Here is a 6,064-nt window from a genome sequence, read left to right on the forward strand (position 1 = left end):
CTTCCATCCCCTCAGCCACCATCTTGGTCCCGGTGCCATCTTGCATTTAGGCCATTGAAATCCTTACCCAGCAACTGTCGCCATCTTGTTTCTCCTCTCCTGTCCAGTGGGTTCACTTCTTCAAACTGTCCTTCCTAAAGCTACCAGATCATTTCCATTACACTCTGCTTTGCAAAAGTCACCCTCCTTCTCAAAAAAAAAAAAACAAACAAAAAAAAAAAAAACCTTTAAACAACTCTATACTGAGAATATCAAAATGCCGTTACCTGGCAACTACAGTCTCCACAACCTTACCATGGACCTTCCTTTTGGGAAACCCTTCGCTCCGGCCAAACTGGTGAACTCATCATCTCCTACCATTCCTACATCTCCCCACCTTTGCTCACAGCCCTGGGGTCTCTCAAACCTTCCCATCAAAATTACTCTAAATCTCAGGGTGGGCTGGCTGTCATCCACAGAGCAGGGTTTGGGGGAGGTGGTGTTCTCAAGTCTCATGTTTTATATTAATTAACAATTTATAATTCATGAGAATTTTGCATTTCCATCACATAATATATCCACATTTGCCTTAATATAAAAATAATTTGAACTATATGCATCCCCCAAAAATTGGATGAGTCCAATCTTCCAGGATCTGGGAGGATATGCCAAGTTGAGCCCACAGCTCCATGGAGCCACTGGCTCACCACCCCGCACCATGACCCCAGAAGCCCTTTCTGCTCCCATGGCCGTGGTCAATTCCATGGCACCACCTTTTCTCCTGGGCCCTGCCGAAGCAGACTTCTTTGATTTCCCTGATGTCCCAGAGGCCATACTGCTGGTCTACCTGCTGTCACTTGAACCATTGCCTACCTTTTCACAAACAATTCCATTCCCCCTGGTAAAAGGTGGCCTCCTTGAGCCGAGGACCCTCTGGAATACCAGTGCTTATTCCCCAGGTTTAGCACAAAGTTTTGAACACAAACAGCTGTCAACAATGGAGCAGTCTGAATTCCACATATGCTTTGAAGTGCCTCTTTAACATTTTCATTTCATTGATTTTTCTCTCCTCTTTATTCCCTGTCCCTATTCAATGGTACTTCCTTCTCCCTTCTCAGGTCTGAGTGACCAAACTTGGAGCTCTCTCCATGGTTGGGGCTTTCCTGATGCTGTGCTTTCAAACGCCTCCAAGAAAGAATAATGAAAAAGAAGAATGAGAACAATAAATAATGGCTACTCTCTCCCTTTCTCTCTCTTTCTTTCTCTCTTTTTTAGTGTTTCTTCAAGGCCAGGCCCTGTGTTCTGAGGTTTTTGGGGTTTTTTGTTTATTTATTTCTTTATTTTTTGCCTTGTTTCATGATACACGTTTGGAAGCCCTCACTGAGGTAAAACGGCACACATGTTCTAGAAAAGTACACAGGCAGCTCTCAGTTTCCCGGGGACCTCCTCCGTTTCCCGCCTGTTCCCTCCCCTGAATTTCTCCACCACAACCTCACCACATGGGAAGAATGGAGGCAGAGAAGTCATGGAAGGAAGGGCTTGGAGACAAAGGGTTAAAACGAACGCGGCTCTGCGTTCTGTATTCCCCAGGAACCCAGGTAGCTGAAAGGGAGACGGAAAGGATGTGTCAGCTGAATCACAAGCTGAGCTGTGTTTTGTTCTCTCAGTAGGTACCCAACACACACACACACACACACACACACACACTTACACTCCCACCCTCCCCCCTCAGCCTCTTTCTGAGTGTGGAAATTACTAGAATCGTTCAGCCTCAGGGCACAAGTAGAATCTGCCAGTTCCCTTTTCAAAGGCCACCGGGCTGGTGCACTTGTAAGATTACAACCAGGGTGATGGAGGCTGTGTGACCATGGGGGGCCTCCCCGGGTCCAGGTAAGAAGAGACATTTGCAATTTTACCGAGGTCAGTTCTGGCAGCCACAGCACTGCTGTGGAGGACCCGGACACAAACGCATGAAACAAAGTAGTTGTGCACCACACGTTCATTCCTGTGCTCTCTTGTTGATTGATTGAACGGCTGTTTGTTAGTTTGGAGTCTGAGGCTTATATTTCATTTTGTTTATGCAGGGAGTTCTAGTCTATTAATAGCAATTTATGCAGCAGCTTCTTCAACGATTAAAGCCAATTTCAGTTAAAAATTGTTGCCAAAAAAATTATCGGAAGAACAACTGAGTGATTGCTTTCCTTTTTGGTAGCCCACCTGATTTTCTTGAAGTCTTGTTCTGACATTTCCTGGGCCAAGAGTGTGCCAATTTGCAGGGCTGCAGCAACCCTTAACACACAGGCTCCAGGCGGACGATTTGCACTCCCTATCAGCACAGCCTCTGGGTGCTTAGGCTGGGATTACAAGAAAAAAGGAGGACACACTTCTCTGGGGACTCTGGTCTACCGGTGTGCCCAAGCCAAAACTTTAATTTGGAGAGCAATTCTGCAGAAATGAACAGAAACTCTTATCTAAGCGTTTTAATAGGAATAAACCTAACCCCACCCCTCTGGGCCAATAGGCAATGGAATGTGCTGCTTTCTAGTAATTTCATTTATACACCAGCTCGACAATCTGTTTCTTTCTCCATATTCAGATAACCCCAGCCTCCAGGGTGGCTGTCAAAATGATATTTTAATAATGTGCCACAGCTGTGATCAGAAATACTTAATGAAACGCTTTCACAATCATATGGTTACAAGCTTCAAAGAACTCTTTTCCAGATTTATTTAGGCAGCACCAGCTTGCTGCCGGTAGTGACTTTCATCAGCACATTTTTCAATATGTGTGGAAGAATTCGACCTAAAGATGGGTGCTACAGGCGGAGTCTAGCATTGATTTCTGCAGTGAGGCCAAGATCAACACCGTCCAACCAAAATGTAATGTGAGCCACATAGGCAGTGGAATTTCTCTAGTAGCCATATTAAAAAAAGTAAAAAGAAGCATGAAGTTAATTTTAATCATACTTTTTTTATTTAACCCAATGTATCCACACATTTCAATGTGTAATCCACATAAAACATTATTTACGACATATTTCACATTACATTTTTGCATTCAGTCTTCAATTTCCAGTGTCTACTTGAGCTTACAGCACATCTCAATGCCTGCTGGCCACATTTCTTGTGGCAGGTGGCTCCGTGGTGTGGTGCCACTTTGGTCCAAAGGGTTCCTGCACACCTGCATCTAGAGAAGCCTGAGACTCTCAGTGAGAATGCAAATTCCCGGGCCCTATCCGGACCTCCAAATCTGGGTTTCCATGCTAAGGAATTTGCATTTAACGCAATCCATAGCTGATGCATTGCTTACTGAAATCTGAGGACATCCCAGCCTGCTTATAACCCTTCAGCCATCGCCCCCAGGACCCCCACGACTCCCCTGAGTCCCCCACCACACGGTCACATGAACAGGTAGACAGGATCCTCCAACCCAGGGGTCGCCCCTCCATCCCCCAGCCCTTCCGAGGCTGGCACTTTAGCGGAGGAAACAAACAGTGGGCCAGTAAAGGGGGAATCCTGGAGAGAACTCCGGGGGCTGTGCAGGCTGGAGAGCGGCGGGCTAGAGGGGGGCGCGAGGGGCCCCCTCTGACCCCCGGGATGGGGGGGCGGGAAGGGGCCGGTGGGAGACCCGGAACGGAAGGCCGAGCGCCCCGCGGCCGCAGCCCGAGCCCGGGGAAGGCCCCGCGAGGTGACTGGATTTCATCCCCGGAGCGAGGGGCGTCCCTGATGGAGTCTGAGCAGCGTCTGCGCGAGGGGCCGTGGGAATGTCCGGAGGCCGCGCGAGGCGCCTCGGAGATGCGCGCAGCCTCCGCCAGGGGGCGCCGCCGGGCGGGCGCGGGCTCAGCGGGACCCCGGGGCTCGAGCTGGGCAGCGGGGCCTGGAGGGACAGAGGCGGGGACGGGGCGAGTGCAAGACCCAGTGCCCGGATTCTCCCTTCACAGCCGTGCAGCGCCTCGTCGCGAATATAACCCTACTTTATCAGCGGGAGAGTAGGAGGGGTTGTTCCTCTGTTTCGGCTCCATCTGTTCTTTCTCTGCGCTTTTCCTGCAGCTCATAAAGGAAAGGGCTAAGGAGCGCTCCTGCCCTGGAGGAGCTGGAGGGCAGTGAGGTGGGCAGGGTCCTGCAATGGCCCCCCCAGGCCCACACCCCTGCATGGTCCCTCCCCTCAAGTGGGAGCAGGATCTGTGAGCTTGACTTCAATCCCAAGATGAAGTTACATTCTAAGGCAAAGGTGAGGCGCTTTTGCAGATGTAATTAAGGTCCCAAATCAGTTGATTTTAGGTTAATCACAGGGAGCTTGTCCTGGGTGGGCCTGACCTAATCAGGCGGGCCCTTTAAAAGCGGGTCTAGAGGTCGGGGACAAAAACAGCAGCCAAGGTGCTGGCCTGCTGGCCTTAGAGAGGCAAGGGCCATGTGTGAGGGAACCACTGGTGGCCTCTCGGACCTGAGGGCCTAGAACTGACTTCTGCTGGCAACCAGAGAGCTTGGAGGGAACTCTGAGTCTCCAAGGAGATCCCAGCTCCAGCTGACACCTTCACTTCTGCCTCGTGAGCCCCTGAGCAGAGGGTCCAGCTAAGCCTTGTGCAGACTCATCACCATGGAAACCACGAGATGCTAAATGCTTGTTGTTTCAAACTATTCGGTATGCAGGGGTGTATTAGAGAGTAATAGAAAATTGACATTATATGCTAATAATAACAGCCAGCTTTTATTGAGCACTTAGTACGTGTGAAACCTTTGCAACTGCCTTATCTCTTCATTCCTCTCAGCAACCCCACCAATTTGGCACTGTGACTGTGATTATCCCCATTTAGCCTATGCAGAAACTAAGGCTCGAGGAGAAGTTACATCACAAAACTGAGGATGTGATGGAGCGGGGACCCCTCGCCTGCACCACTATATCATGCTACCCCCAAATAGAGGAGGGGCCCTGCACCGAGCCCTTCTCCTCATCAGTGTGAAGAAAGCTGCTCGTTCACTCATCCCCTTAGTGCGCTCAACCAGGCCCTCCCGGGCCACACCAGCAGAGCTGCTGATGGACCGCCGTCTCCTCTCCCCGTCCACTGGAGGCCCCTATCATCAGTGTAGACGGCCCAGCCACTGGGGACTGAAGGGTCCCCAAGCTCCACTGGGCATGTTCTGGCCTTGCGCACCCCCAGGGTTGACTGGCTTATCTTGGTTTGACCATATGAAAGCCCCACATCCCGGGAACCCCTCTGCCCCAAGCACACCAGGATGGATAGTCCCCCTGCCGCTCTCCAAACCAAGCCCAGGCATGAAGGGGGGCTTGGGGGCCACTTCCAGCTGCAACTCACATGGCCTTGAAGAGGGAAAGGAATGGCTGGGTTGGCTGGGAGAGCTGAGAGCAGGAATGACCGCACAGCACCGCTGGCTCGGGGAGCTCCTGCTAGAGTGGGGTTTAGCAGTGAACGCGGGGAGTAGCTCCATCTGGACCAGCACACGTCCCAGGAGACCATGTCCCCTTGAATTGAGAGAACTGCTGGTCTTGAGTCTCAACACGAGGCATCTTGACCCAGACATTACACCAGGCCAGACTCCCTGTCTCCCTCAGCTCCAGTTCTCGGAGCGGCCAACCATGAGAGAATTGGGGATCTGCTCTCTTGACTTCACCTCAGCCTTCCTATGACCATCATCACCATTCATGGAGACGCACCTATTGCCGCTCACCTGTGCTGATGGAGCACAGCCCTGGGGAGGTTCCACTCCCTCTGTGAGGGCTGGCTGTTCTCCGCTGGATGCCCTGGGCCCCCAGCGATGCCCAGCCGTCTCCCTGACGGTGTTTCAGTGCCAAGAGGACCCAGGCGTGCCACTGGGCGGGTCATGTCCAATTTGCCTACACATATTTTATTAAGTAATGCTGGCCAGGGATTCATTAACTCACTCATTCACTTATTTACTTGTTCAGCCAGTATTTGGGGGCACCCAGGCTCTGACAGTCATTGTAGCACCTTTTATGCAGCAAGGGGCAGGCTCGAAGCTCATGCATGAAGACATCACCTAATCTGAGATGGGGCGGGGTGGGGTGCATGGGCTACAGGGGCTTCTTTAAGGAAGTCTGTTTTCTA

This window comes from Choloepus didactylus, chromosome 12 (genome assembly GCF_015220235.1).
Source record: "Choloepus didactylus isolate mChoDid1 chromosome 12, mChoDid1.pri, whole genome shotgun sequence".
Taxonomy (NCBI): Eukaryota; Metazoa; Chordata; class Mammalia; order Pilosa; family Megalonychidae; genus Choloepus; species Choloepus didactylus.